This window comes from Vicia villosa, unplaced genomic scaffold, assembly GCF_029867415.1.
Source record: "Vicia villosa cultivar HV-30 ecotype Madison, WI unplaced genomic scaffold, Vvil1.0 ctg.000602F_1_1_3, whole genome shotgun sequence".
NCBI classification, from domain to species: Eukaryota; Viridiplantae; Streptophyta; class Magnoliopsida; order Fabales; family Fabaceae; genus Vicia; species Vicia villosa.
The window spans coordinates 218,081-234,511 of NW_026705276.1; the positions used below are offsets into that span (position 1 = coordinate 218,081).

General features: G+C 29.5%; 1 long non-coding RNA gene across 2 annotated transcripts; it reads right to left on the bottom strand.

Annotated features, from left to right (window-relative positions):
- Window positions 1–10,122: 10,122 nt before the first annotated feature.
- Window positions 10,123–12,210, bottom strand: LOC131629752 (uncharacterized). Of its 2 annotated transcripts, XR_009292106.1 has the most exons (5): window positions 11,806–12,210; window positions 11,517–11,581; window positions 11,198–11,404; window positions 10,981–11,101; window positions 10,123–10,887 (listed from the first exon to the last, which is right to left on the bottom strand). It is a non-coding gene; the product is annotated as an uncharacterized LOC131629752 (long non-coding RNA). The 2 variants fall into 2 exon arrangements; XR_009292107.1 differs by lacking the exon at window positions 11,517–11,581.
- Between the last annotated feature and the right edge of the window lie 4,221 nt (window positions 12,211–16,431).

Below are 16,431 nucleotides of genomic sequence, written 5' to 3' on the forward strand. Positions count from 1 at the left end.
TATACTTACTTCCAGAGGCTTTTCGAAGATAGAGGGGAGAGACCTATACCATCTAATATGGAATTCAAAAAATTGGAGGTGGGCGATGGAAAGCGGTTAGTCCAAGAGTTCTCAGAAGCCGAAATTCGTAAAGCGGTTTGGGAGTGCGAGAGCTCAAAAAGCCCGGGTCCTGATGGAGTGAATTTTGGGTTTATAAAAGATTTCTGGGATATCATAAAAGGAGATTTTGTGAGAATACTAGCAGAATTTCACAAGTATGGAAGGATGGTTAAAGGAGCAAATAGTTCATTCATCGTACTCATCCCCAAGAAGAACTGTCCGCTAAAGATATCAGACTACCGGCCAATATCCCTCATTGGATGCATATACAAAGTTATTTCTAAAGTCCTCGCAAATAGGCTGAAAGCAGTAATTAATTCCATTATCTCAGAAACACAATCAGCGTTCATTTCCGGAAGGCAGATTCTTGATGGGGTGTTAGTGGCAAATGAGATCGTGGATGAGGCGAGGAGAAAGAAGAAAGAAGTAATGTTGTTTAAAGTGGACTTCGAGAAAGCCTATGATTCGGTGGACTGGAACTTCTTGCTAATGGTTATGGAGAAAATGGGATTTCATGAGAAATGGCGGAGCTGGATTTTTGAATGTCTAAGGACAGCGTCAGTTTCGGTACTTGTAAATGGAAGCCCCACTAAGGAGTTCAATATGGGTCGCGGGTTGAGACAAGGAGACCCGCTTTCTCCGTTCTTATTCTTAATAGTAGCTGAAGGTTTTAGCCAATTAATGAAGAAAGCGGTTGATTCTGGAAGGTTTATTGGATACAAGTTTGAGGCTGGCGAAAAACGGTTTTCTCATCTTCAATATGCAGACGACACTATGATCATTAGTGAGAAAAGGTGGACCAATATTCGAACCATACAGGCGATCTTACTGTTGTTTGAATCTCTGTCTGGGTTGAAAGTGAACTTTTAAAAAAGCTCGATTATAGGGATCAACATATCTCAAAACTGGATAACAGAGGCGGCGAAAATCCTTCGGTGCAGATTGGGTTCAATCCCGTTCATGTACCTCGGGCTTCCAATTGGGGCAAATCCGAATCGGAAAGAGACTTGGAACCATGTGATCAATATTGTGAAATCAAGGTTGAGCAGGTGGAAGAACAAAAATCTATCTATTGGCGGCCGGGTGGTAATGTTAAAATCTGTTCTGTTTGCAATTCCGGTATACTATCTCTCCTTCTTCAAAGCTCCAGCAGGTACCATATCAAAATTAGAGTCAATTTTTTCACAGTTTCTGTGGGGGGGATGTGAGGAAGGGAGGAAAATTAATTGGGTCAAATGGGAGTCAGTGTGTAAAACTGTTGAGAATGGGGGTTTAGGGATTAGAAATCTTAGGAAGTTCAATTTAGCTCTGTTGGGAAAGTGGGAATGGAAAGTGGTTAATGAGAGGAAAGGAATTTGGTTTGAAGCGATAGTCAATAGATACGGGATGATTAATGGGGTTTTAAGGTCGGGGCCAAATGGAGCGTCAATTTGGTGGAAGGATATTTGTAATTTGAATATAGGTGGGGGGATAGCGTCAAGGGAATATTCGGTGAAGGAGGTGTACAAAAGCTTGGACTCGGATGACCGACAACCTACTAGCCACCCATGGTGCAAAATTTGGAATAAAGCGATACCATCGAAAGTATCGTGCCTGGTGTGGAGAGTGCTACAGAATAGAATTCCTACAAAAGACAATTTAGCCCGAAGGGGAATTTTATCCAACAGCCAACTAGACTGTGTCGGGGAGTGTGGGAGAGAGGAATCGGTATCTCACATTTTCTTTGAGTGTCCAAAATTTGCAGGTGCGTGGAGCGTCATTTGCAACTGGCTAGGAGTGCACTCAAATCTACACAATGATGGATGGCAACATCTCGAACAGTTTGAAGGTCTGCTTGGTACTCAAAGAAAGCTATCCTTGAAACTGAGAATTATATGGGCTGCTTGTGTGTGGTGTATATGGAGATACAGGAATAATAAAGTGTTCCGGAACGAGGAAATCCAATTGGAAAAAGTGGTAGAAGAGACAAAGATCTTGGCTTGGAGATGGCTTAGATTAAAATCTAAGCTTATTGCTGACGATATAGTCGCGTGGTGCAAGAATCCTAAGGCGTGCTTCGGCTTTCTTGATGATTGAGAATATCGGTGTGTGCGGAGACGGTTTTGGTGCTGCTATTCTGCTAGATGCTTAGAGTTCATCCTTAGCCGGAGGTATTTCCTTATCAGTGTTGGTTTGTGGCAAGGCAGATTCGGTGCTCAGCATTCGTTCTAAATTTTTCCGGTCTGAGGCCGATAATGTCTGATATGTATAATGTATTTTGATTCTGCTGCTGGTATGCTGTAATGTAGGAGAGGATCCGGTATATGATTTGGCTACTGATATGCTTTGATATATTTGCTGTATTGGATGCTGTATTCTGGCTCCATTATATGTACTCTGGCTAATGGCCTGGGCATTTCTTATGCCAAGCTTTAATGGAAATGTTTTTGCTTCTTTCAAAAAAAAAATCTCTGAAAAAGTGAGGATGCACCATCACACGTGTACGTGCACTGCTTGATTGACTCGGCTCGGCTTATGCTAGACTTGGGCTTGAGCATGGGTGTTCCATTACTTTTATTACTCGAAATGGTGAAAACTATTTAATATTAATTAGTTTAATTATCATTGTGTTAACTCTAATGATAATTTTAATTTTTTATCACATTTTCACGATTGTCTTGCTGACTAAGTTTCATAACGACTAGTTTTGGATCGGATCTACTCCACTCCTCTATATTTTTCTCTCATCGAGGTCATAATTTTTTTCTTCTATAAATAGAGGTCTTCTCATCTCATTCTCTTCACTCCACATTTTCACACTTGAAAATCTCTCTCTCTCTCTCTCTCTCTCTCTCTCTCTCTCTCTCTCTCTCTCTCTCTCTCTCTCTACATATTTTCTTTTTTGTCATGAGATTTGACTAGCTACCCCGCATCAGATACAACTAGTTTACTCCATATACATGACCAAATACAACGACTGATATTTATATCATTATCGACTAGTCTTTATGTCACTAGAGAGTGTAATTTTAGACGGACTATCTACAGTACAAGTAGTAATCGTACAATATAGAGCCAAACAATTTTATCCTAGAGACGTCATGATTGAGTGACTCTTTTGCGTAACTTTGCACAGTTCCGCGAAACTTCTTAAAGATAACAACTTAATCTGCGGCTCGACCCGGTAAATTTTTTAGTGACAATTTTTCAAAACCGTGAAACAACATACCTTATATAATTATTAGACTGATGATTGTTAATTACTGAATCTTGTGAATTAATAGGGTAAGAGGAAACTTAGAGGAAAAAGGAGGAAAAAGAAATTGTAGTCTATCGACTTGAATGTAAAATTTTATTTACTTTTATTTATAATTTTAAATTCCTCTAAATTGGAAGATCTCAAAAGAAAACATTAGAAGGAAGATGGGAGATATTAGATGATTATTTAGGAAAATATAAAGAGAAATCATTAAATATTTAAGATTTGAATAGTCAATTGGTCCATGTAAATTGACATGTTTTTGTTTTTCGTCCCTGTATCTTTTTTTGATAAAGTCCTTAAATATTGAATTTCATTTGGTTTTATTCCCTAAAATGAAATTTGCAGGAAAATCGATAGATTTCCTGCGGATTTTAACTTTAAGGGCTAAAACTAAAAAGATTTTAACATTTAGATATTATTTTAAAACAAAAGATACAAGCACTAAAAAACAAAAACACGTCAACTTACATGGATCAATTGACTATTTAAGCCAATATTCAATCATGTGAATTATTTAAGTGAAACAACGAAACAACTAGGTAGATAAACCTTTAATGGCAACTCCGTCGTGGTTGGTTATCGCCTTGAGTATTGGTCATTGTCCTTCCCCGTGACTCTAGGATGAGTGCACTTTTCTTTTTTAAGGTGTCTTCTTTGGTTGGGTGGGGTTCCAAAGTACCCCACTTTATATCTAGTCATTGGTGTGTCGTTGAATGGCCGGCTTCACCGGGGTCATAGCTTGAGGAAAATTGTTGAAGGTTTAGGATCCCCGAATCGCTCTGTCTAATTCTTGGGCGAGGCACTTTTTCGGTCATAGGTATTGAGTGTCTCGAACCCCGTCTTACTCCGAAGCGGGTATCTACCTCAAACGGGCGATAGATGGTTGTCAATTTGCTCACGAACAATCTGGTCTTGTGGTCGGCTCTCCCCAGGTTCTAGAGGATGGTTAGATGAAGTCAAAATTCCTTGGGATGAGAAATATCCAACCTTCATGAATAGAGCTCGATTGACTCTTACCATCTGGCGATTTTCCCGAGGGCTGATGGTGCTGAATGAGGCCGGGTGACGGATCAAAGGCGAATGCCGACCCAAAGTGCTTATGGAGGGGACCCCCTCTCTTTGTAATTATAATCCAGGACCATTCTCAAATATTTCACGTGGATTTGTGTCTCTAGGGAAATCGTAGCCTTCACTAGGTAATTCGGGGCTGTAGTCTCCTCATAACCAGAGTCCATGATATCTTTCTTCTGGCACGCTTGGCGAACATCTGCTCTTGGATCCGACACGAAGGGACCTCCGCGTGTCAAGCAAAAGTTCTGTGGTACCTCGTGGTATTTGTGCGTCATTTACTATGAACTTGTGGTACCTTTTGACGTCGCCACTGCAAGTACCACGACAACGATGGGAAGTATGGGCGATGTTAAAGTGGAAGTGGATTGCAAATATCTGGTAATGACCTTCACGGAAATTCCCTTCAGACCCTGTTGTAAACCTACTTTGGATTTGAGATTTTTTCCTTTGCCACTTTGTGGAGTTCTTGAGAGAATCAAATATCTAAATTTTGAGGAATTGAAGTAGAAACAATGATTGATCAAATCAACTATGACAGATCTCTGTGTTCACTTTTGAGCGCTTTTTTGATTCTCAGATTTGAGGAAGGTTGTGCACAATCAAATTAAAAGGTGGTTATGGATTCGTTGAAAGTGTAGAAATTGTAAGTTGGTTTGTTCTTGATTCGGTGAATTAAGGAGGTTACAAGCCGCTAAATTGAAGTTTTGGATCTGAAAATTTAAGAATCTAGATCTAGAACTTCTATGTTTGCTTGATGGTGTTGTGAAGCGAACGTGAATTTCGTGGAAATCGTAAATTAATGCAGTTGAAAAATGATGATTTTGAACGGTGACTCTGATCTCTTTTACGGTGGTGCGGGGTGGATCTGCATGGTTAGAACTCCAACACCCAAATTAGTTCAAGATTCAAGATGAGTATATTGAAAGTAGAGAATAGAGATTGTACGTTGCTCTTAGCATGTAAACTGATTTTATACTCTGAGGCAGATGAAATGGATTTAAGATGGACCAAACATTGGTTATTTGGGCCTTTGATCGACCCATAATACCTTCCAACTTGAGGGATGTGTTAGAGATATTAAAATTAGTCAGAAATCAATTGCGAGTTAATTACAAATTAGTTACTAGTACAAATTAATTATAAATTTTAGTTATAATCTTAATCTATATCAGTCTCATAGTATCACATGGACTAAATTTTCATTTTAGTCAATACAAAATTTATTACATTTTTCATATTTTATCTCTTCTATAATTTCTTTAGATTCTATCAAGATTCTTAACATATCTAACGACAATATAATCTAATCTAACTACAATTATATAATAGTAATGATAAAATATGTGATTTATATATATTAAAGAGTTGAATAAGTTTTTGGTCCTTATAAATATTGCAGTTTTATTTTTAGTCTTTCTGGAATTTTGGCAACGGTTTTAGCTAATTTTGACAACGGTTTTTAGAAGGACTAAAAATAAAAACTGCAATATTTATAAGGATAAAAAACTTATTTAACTCTTTATTAAATTATATGCTACGATGAATTTTTATTACATTTAGTCATAAATTATTCAAAATTTTAAATTATTTTAAAACAAACTAGTAGGAAACCCGTGCTATCGCAAGGGTCTGGTCGAGGTTTCACATTACATGTATCCAAATATCACTTATAAAGTTCTTTTATATAAATCAGCCATATATATTTAACCAAAATGCAAACAAATTTTAGTCAATGTTAATACCAAAAATATAATAGTTAACCATGAAAGAGCTAATAATACATTAATTTTTTTTAGCTCTTTAAGTAAAACAATAAACATATGGATTCATATTACACGTATCAATGACTAAATTATTAAATATGACATCATATTTTCAGTTACATAACATTAATATATTGGCTAAATTACAGTTTTGGTCCCCTATTTTGGTATTCTCACGGTTTTGGTCCCCCATTTTCTTTTTAAACAGTTTTGGTCCCATCCCAATTTTGTTCATGAACAGTGCATGGTCCGTATATGAACAATATATGACCGTACATGAACAGTACATGAATAGTACATGAACAGTTGGATCAAAATTGGGATGAGGGACCAAAACTGTTTAAAAAGAAAATGGGGACTAAAACTGTGAAAATACCAAAACAGGAGACCAAAACTGTAATTTAGCCTAATATATTTATAACTTATAATTATTTATCAAAATTTAATTCATGTGTTTGGAATATCAAACATAATATAACTTATTTTACAGTTCATAAATATTCACGTAATTTCAATCAATAACTGATATCTCATAGATACATTCACATCTACCCGTCAATTAATTTTATAACTTCAAATATATAAAACAGTAACAAAAGAAATAGTTAAAAGATAGACATTAAAATGATCTGTCAATCACTGGTATCTCATAGATACGTTCACATCTATCCGTCAATTTAGATGAGTTAAGAAACCCAGTTGGATCCAAATGAGTTAATTCTAAATTTATTAAACCTATTTGAGATATTAGTCCATTTTCCCAAACGTAAAATGTATAACAACTCCCGTTAAATACTTAAGAGTTTCTACATTTAATGTATATTATTATAATAAAAAAAAATATAATTTTATAAGTTTAAAAAATATAATTTTAATTAAGAAATTAAACATAGCTACAGAATAAATTTTTTAAACCTATTTGAGATGAAAAATATACAATTATAAAAAAAATAGAAATTTAAAACTGTATGGTAAATAATATATATTTATTCTCATATATTTAAAATAATCACATTAAGTAGTCTCCATTGGATAGTGTAATAAATATAAAGTCTCAAATTTAAAATGCTTTGTAACTTAATCCCGTTTATAAAAACAATCGTAGTTTATTCAATTTAAAAAATTGACTATATTAATACATTTTTATCTTTTATCATTATTTTTTATAACTACCATTTATCATTAAATTTTTATTACTACCCATTAACATATTTTTAACATGATTACAATTATGAAGTTAATTTGAAAAAATTCTGAGAAGTTTTAGTTATTTCAAAAGTTTTCAAAAATTACAAAATCTCAATTGATTTTGTTTTGTTTCACTAACCTTTCTATAAAAGTCTAAATAATTTCAAAATAAATTTTATCTCAAATAAGGATCTAAATAATTACAAAATAATATTTATTCTTATATTTTTATAATGAAAAACTAAATATTTAACTTTGGAATAAAAAAAGTTATAAGTTGTAGTAAAAAGTTATAAATTTTATCTCTATTGATTTAGATTTGTTTTTATTAACCTTTTTCTAATAATCTAAATGATTACAAAATATATTTTATTTCAAGTTAGAACTTTTAATTTTAATAAAAAAATTAAATAAAAAACAAATTAGTAGTATAAACAAATTAGTTGTATTATAAATAAATTTTAAATTAATAATTATGAGAAATTATTTAGTTTTTTCAATTCAATAATAATAATTTCATTCAATATTATAATTATCATTTAATTGAATTTAAGATTTGAAAAAGTCTACCTTTTGAATGAAAAGCTAAAAAGATTGAGTTTCCGTATCTGCATTAAGAAACTTTTCATCTTCCCGTGTGACATTTCAAAAAATTGATTTTATGTTGAAAAGTTAAAAACATGAATTTTAATAGCTATGATAATTAAATAGTCATTTACCTGTGTATGTCTGTGCGATTAGCCTTTAACTTCGTGAATTATTCACACATTTAAAACATAATTTTAATATATATATACATATATATATATATATATATATATATATATATATATATATATATATATATATATATATATATATATATATATATATATATATATATATATATATATATATATATATATATATATATATATGAGGAGGGTTATATTTACTCAAAGAGTAAGTTAATATAACTTACTCCACATCTTGACCATTTATTATTTTTAATCTAATGGTTAAAAATAATAAGGAAAATAACCATTTGATTGAAAAGAATTAATGGTGAAGATTTGGAGTAACTTATAATAACTTACTCTTTGAGTAAATATAACCTTCCTCTATATATATATATATATATATATATATGTATATATATATATATATATATATATATATATATATATATGTATATATATATATATATATGTATATATATATATATATATGTATATATATATATATATATATATGTATATATATATATATATATATATATATATATATATATGTATATATATATATATATATGCATATATATATATGTATATATATATATATCTATATGCATATATATATATATGTATATATGCATATATATATATATGTATATATGTATATATGTATATATGTATATGTATATATATATATATATATATATATATATATATATATATATATATATATATATATATATATATATATATATATATATATATATATATATATATATATATAGGGTGCAGTTATCGTGCATAGATAAAAATCTATGCACCATGCATAGATTATTATGGACCCTTGGATCATTGGATCAAATTATAGACATCAATTGTTATTACTCAATACTCACCACTCAATACTCAATACTCAATACTCAATACTGGATTAAAAACATGATCCAATGTCTTATGTAGGTTTATGCATGGTGCATAAGTAAAATCCTTATGCATATTAGCCAAAGCCATATATATATATATATATATATATATATATATATATATATATATATATATATATATATATATATATATATATATATATACTTTAGGGTGATAAAAAACACGTAAATGAAATTTATTTCATTTTTAACTTCTAAAAATTATTTTGATGATATACATTAATAATAATAATCAATAAATATTATTTAATTTTATAATAATGGTGATTGATTTTGTAATCAATTTAAAAGGTGTAATTTTTTTGTATTAAATACATAAAATATATTCCTATTTATTTGAACAAAACGACTATATTTCAATATATTTTCAACCTACATAAAAAATTGATGAATAGAATTGGAACATGTAGTATCATTATCCCTAGTCCAATATAGGTATGCCATTAGTAATTAAAAACTGACTTTTAATTATTTCTTTCCTATAATTATATCAATATTCAAAATAATAAAAAAATCTAATAATTATGTTTTCCACGTAAAAGTGGCATTATCAATGACGACTCAACTAACCAAAATATTACAAATAATTTAGAGAATGATATTTTTTTTGACAAATAGAGGGTGACATTTAATCTAAATAAAAAGTTACACTTTATTCTATTGAGAATTGACTAGTACACTTTATCACCATAAAATCATTGTTAGAACCATAGAAACCAGAAAACTACTTAGATTAATGATATATATCAGACAAAAATCACAATAACATATATTTTAATATATTATCAATCAGAAATAAATGTTATTATTACAAATCACTACACTATCTATTTTTGTGTGATTTTTGTTACGAAAACACTTTCTAATCCAAAACATTTTTATATTAAGATCTCCTTCCTATTCTTTCAGTTATGCCATGTATATAATTGTCTAAATGGATTCAATACAGAAATTTGATAGTTATATTTCTCCAATTTAATTTATTAATATGAATAATCATAAAATATCATAAAAAAGAAATACTTCAACTGCAAACAACAAATATGCATCATAGCTCTTTCATTAATTATGGATAAAAATCAAAGTATAAATTATCATCCTCATAAACTTTATATATTAATCCATAAACCAACGAATTTAAAGCAACTCAACTTGTAAGTAACTGCAAACAATAACCAATTTAAAATAACAAAATTGTATTTTAAGATGAAAAAACATACCAACCACCTAAATCAACATGTAGCCAACTCAAGAGATGTCACAGATGATAAAACAATAACAAAACTAAAACCAAGCTTTATGATAAATCCTGGAACATCACTGCAGATTTCTAAGAGCATCTCCAATGGTGCAACTTACATTTGAGTTCTTTATGGGACCCACTAAGCCACATCATAGTAAAAGAATTTATTTAATTTTAACTTTAATAAAAATCTGATATGGGTCCCACAACTTTACCTCATAACTTGATTTAATTGGGTACTACAATCTTTTAGTTGTTGCATTGCAATGCAACTCTATTATGACATGGCAAATTTTTTAAATATTTAATTATTAAATTAATGGTACATGTGGAGAACTCAATAGAAGAAACTACCATTGAAGATGGTCTAAGCACCACTTCATCAATGTTGATCTTGCATTTGTTGCTTGTATCCATAAGCTTGAATCCCTCTTTTAGTCCCACTGCCTCTTCTGCTGACAAATGCTCGACAATAACCTTCTCACACAAGAAAAATTAGTTGTATAGACAGCACGAATAACTCGTGAAAATGGGCAGAAGGATTAATACTTCATGGATGATTCCTCGATAAACATTCAAACCTTGTTAAGTTAGGGACTTCCAACAATCTAATTAAATCTTTCACCTACAGAAAATGGAAAACTTTAAGCTAATTGTAAAACCACAAAACCCAACCATTCAATAAAAATCAAGCATAATCACCATCCAAAATCCTTACCTGGTTTAAAGAACACCCACAAACCAAAATCGATGGTTTTCAAAGTCGTTGTTTCCTTATTCGCAAACAAAAAATTTCCAGGCTTTAGATCTCTATGCATCACACCATGTTTATGGCACATCTGAAACAAACAACAAAATCATAAATGCAAATGAAAAGTAAATAATCAAAGCATGGAACCTTCAACCATCACCGTGAAATCGAACTCAGAGCTTACAGGAAATCAATCGTGTGGTATAAACCTCATTCTTGTGCCTTTGAGTCTTCCCTATTTTCTTCCTATGCGTTTTTTTCAAAGGATATGCTTGTTGTAGATGAAAAATAGAAAGGATATTGTTGAATGTTGTGTTTGCTGTGATGCTTGATAGTTTTTCCAAATATGTTGATGTAAGCATCGGCTGGTAGTCGCTTAAAAACAACACTACTGCAAAAAAACAAAAACTCCATTTTCATTCACAGATCCAATATGAAAGCAAAAAGAGGCTAAATAAATCTGTCAATATTTATATAACACAAACTATATTAATCATGCTTACTCAATCTAAAACACATTCACATTCCCTTATATTGACAGAAACTCGTGATTTTTTCCTTCATAAATCTGAAATGAAGTGGTTAAATTAAAGAAAAATATTTAGAAATTTTCTGGATTCAAAAAAAAAAAGGAAAAGGAAAACAATTCAATCACTTTTTGAACTTACTTTCTGTTTATTGCCCAATCTAAGTTCAAATCAGAGCATAATTCAATCAATATTCTCTAAATTTAACAAACCCAGAATAATCAAAAGAAAACAAAACGTGAATCAAAAATAAAAAGCAGCGAACATCTTCGGTGACGACAAGTAGGTGAAGCGGATCTTGCAGTGATTGATGTGTGATGCGTTGATGCTTTGTGATGTGATGCTATGGAGAATCAGAGATGTCGTCGGTGCAACACAATGGTCTTGTCATTGTTTGGCAATAGCACGGTGGTGGCAGACGCATTTGACGGTGAATTGAGATGGAGGAACATAAAAATTCGTACTCTTTGAAAAGCAGAAGCGCAGAAGAATTAGAATGGAGAAAACAGGATACTGAAGAGTGGAATTTCATTTGGGTGAATTCCATTTGGGTGAGTAGATATAAAAATTAAGAGAAAGTTTTAGAAATCTGAAAGGTCTGCAGTTATATATTGTAACATTTGATAGTGGAGGAGTTTATGTTTTCAAAGAACGTAGCCACCCATATAATTATAACCTATCAATCCAAAAGCAGACCTAATTTTCTGTATTCCAAACGTTATAATTGGTCATTTATTAGGATTTTTTCAATGTAATTGGCATTTTATAATTTGGGACAGAGGGAGTATAAATAAAACTAGATACATATATCATCACAAATGATACTTAAGCTGCAATGTAATTGGGATTTTTTCAATGTAATTGGCATTTTATCTAGTTTTATTTAATTGGTGTAATTTCTCTTATAATTTGGGACAGAGGGAGTATAAATAATATAACTATTATAATAAGAAAACCAAAAAAATAAAAATGAATTATACCAATTAAAATGTGGCACATCATTAATAAAACTATTTTTTTTAAAACTAGATACATATATCATCACAAATGAAACTAGATACATATATCATCACAAATGATACTTAAGCTGCAACCTAAGCATCTGAGTTGTTTAGTTTTATGGAAGATTGAGGCTTGTAAAAATACTCTTTGAAGAGGCCAACTTCATCTTTGGATATATAATTTTTTAAATTAAAAGATATATTTAATTCTATTTTTTTTATATAAAAAGTGGAATCTATTTTGTACTTTAAAGAATTGTGCATAATTCACAAACACACTTGAAAATTAGTTATATGGAATTTAGGAATCTAATTATTGAGATTTTTTACCGAAAAAGTTAGAATAATTTTGGGTTGGAGTACAAGAAAATTATACCCCGTACCCCTACATTTATCCCAATACCCCTACAATTTTAAAAAATCTCAATTTTGTCCTTATTAAATTTTTAACTTTTCTTTTTTATTTTTACATTTTTACTGTATGTACGGACGAAAAGATGGAGAATTCTGGTGAGTAAAATCCAAAACCGGACAACCCAGGGGTGGGTGTTCCGATTCCTTTTTTTTTTCAATTTTACTGAACCGGATATCCCAGAATTGGGTGTTCCGGTTAATTTTTACTAACCGGATATCCCCTATGTGGGTATTCCGGTTCCTTTTTTTTCAATTTTTTTTCTTCATGTTTTTTATTTTTTTTTACATTTTTCGGCATACCAGGTTTTCTCACAATCATTACTCTCTCAGCGAATTCAATTAACCTCAACAATTAGCGCGTGATTAGTTTAGCTAATTTTAATTTGTTAATATTAATTCTCGCAGTGGACACTTTGAAATTTAGAGGAGTAAGGACTGCGAAACGGATGCGAGGCGGAGGAGCGATCGGTGCCAGCATGAACCTATTTGATAGGTTTGCTAGAGTCGTGAAGGTGAAGAAATCACTCTAGAAGTTGTTTTTGAGATTTTCGGTTTAGGTTTAATTTTTCTCATTTGTCATCTTAGTAATGCAGTCTTATGCAAATGCTCTTGTGAGTTCGTTTGAAGATCCGGAGAAAATCTTGGAGCAAGCTGTGCTTGAAATGAACGATGATTTGACTAAAAAAAATGTAAAAAAAAATAAAAAAAAATGAAAAAAAAATTGAAAAAAAAAAACCGGAATACCCACATAGGGGATATCTGGTTAGTAAAAATTAACAAACCGGAACACCCAATTCTGGGATATCCGGTTCAGCAAAATTGAAAAAAAAAGGAACCGGAACACCCACCCCTGGGTTGTCCGGTTTTGGATTTTACTCACCAGTTCGCCCGTACATACGGTAAAAATGTAAAAATAAAAAATAAAAAAGAAAAGTTAAAAATTTAATAAGAACAAAATTGAGATTTTTTTTAAATTGTAGGGGTATTGGGATAAATGTAGGGGTACGGGGTATAATTTTCGGAGTACAACCCTAAATGGGCCGTGAATGTCTTCTTTAGTATTGACTTTGTTGTTTAAAATTTCAAGAGTTAAACATATATTTAAAGGTTGTATTGACTTTTGTTGCTTAAAATTGTAAGAGTTAAATATATTTAAGATTTTTCTCAAATTAGGTATTTTTACTTTTTATCTTTCTAAAGTTTTTGTTATAGAATCGTTTAAAATTAAAAATTTTAATTTTTAATCCTTCCTATAACTTAGCTACGATTTGTACAACTTAGCCGATAAATCACCAACAATTTTTAGGGATGATTTACTACTTAACAAATGAATTAGTGACCGTTTTTAATGACGGTTTACTACTTATCAAATGAATTATGGATACTTTTTATGGACAGATTACTACTTAGCAAATGTTTTAGCTGGAGGGGTCAAGAGTTAAAATTTTCAACTTTAGAGAAATTATTTTTTAACAAAATTTTTTAAAAATAAATAAAATAAAAATACATATTTTTAATGGGACTTTAGACATATTTAATTCAAGTTTTAAAATAAAAATAATTTTTTTCACTTTAATAAATTAAGTCATAAGATAATTAGTAATATAGAACATAACATTGTGCCGATATTTTTACTGTTGTTATATAGGGAAGGGAAGGAATTATATTCTCTTTTTTATTAACTAGTAAAAAACCCGTGCGTTCGCACGGGTTCTGGTATGGGACGCGCATTTTTTTTAAATGTATATTTTTTTAATAGAAAATGTTTGGTACCTATAAAAATATAATAATTGAATGTATAGAAAAAAATCTGATATCCGTGAAAAAATAAAATAATTAAATTTAAAGAAAAATGTCAAGTACCCGAAAAATAATAATTAAATGTTTAGAAAAAAGTCTGGCACCGTAAAAATATTTAAATCAATAAAACTTTTGTAATATATCCAAAAATAAATACTAAAAAATTTAGTAATATAAATAATTATAAAAACAACAAAATTTATTCCGTGTTTGGATTGATACATTAATTTTAAATATATTTAGTTTAGGATATTACAATTTTATATTCCTATTATTTATTACAAATCTGAAACATATTTTTATTTATTAATTATGTACAACTATATATGATTTTTCTCATATGATTGATTTGTTAAGTTAAGAGTCTTTGTTAAGAAAATTTGTATTAAATATTTTTATTTTGAAAAAATTATCAAATTCAACTGTCATATATAAATATTTAACATTCTTACTTTCATATATTTACAATCATATCTAAAACAAAAATTCTTAACATTATGAATATTATTCTATTTATTAAAAAATTATCAATAATTGTATTAATCTATATTTAGAAATATTATCCATTTGAAATAACTATTATTGAATGATGAATGTTGTGTTTCTCACTATCATAAATAAATACTATAAAATAAAAAAATAAAAAAGAAATTTGTATATAAAATAAGAAATAGAGAATATCATAATAGTGATTATTAATTAGTGTTTAATTTTATAATAATGGTCATTAAGTATCATTTGATCTTTTAATGGATTTAAATATGTAAAATTGTTTACATGAAATGCATAAAAATTTATGTTGTTCACCTGTATAATGATATTGATAAGGAATATAAATACAAAATAATTATCAGAATATATTATACTCCTATTTGTTATCAACATTATGACAATATTATTTCTCTTTACGTGTATTGATTTATCAATGTGACATAAAAATATTTAAATTAAATAGAATGATTTTTCCCGCATATTTTTAATTTACAATTAAGTTTGTTTTCATTATTATTCAATTCTGTCTCAATGGCTTAGTTTTCCTGTTTCATATAATTTGTATATTAAGAAAAAACAATAAAAAATTATTATAAAGAGAAAGTCTATTTTAACCATTTTAAATAATTCTTAATTTACATTTAAAATAATATTTAATTTTTAAAAGTTAACTTAATTGTATTTATTACACCAATTGAATTTTATAACAGAAAAAAATAATTTAATATTATTTTTAATTTAAGATGTAATAGTTTTAATAACATAATAATATTGAGAAATATTATACTTTTATAACGATAATTCAAAATAAAATTAAAATGTTATAGTATTACATTTTAATCAAAATATAGTATCGGGAAAAGAGAATATATCTTTCTTGGGAGAGAATGAAAAGAAGATTTTAAAAATAAAGTATTGATGTGACTATACAAAAAGCAAATTGAGTGACTTGACAATGTCATTATTACATACTATTACATATTCATCTTACACTTCTATCCAACCATTTAGTCATATTTTTTATTAGTCAATGTTACTATTATCTATTATTTCTAACTAACTGCAATTATGCAACATTTTTCTTATAATATCTAATATTTCTATTAACATAATTTTTATCTAAGTAAACAACACTATATTTTTGCTAATATAGATTTTGTAATTACATGTCACATTATCTCTAA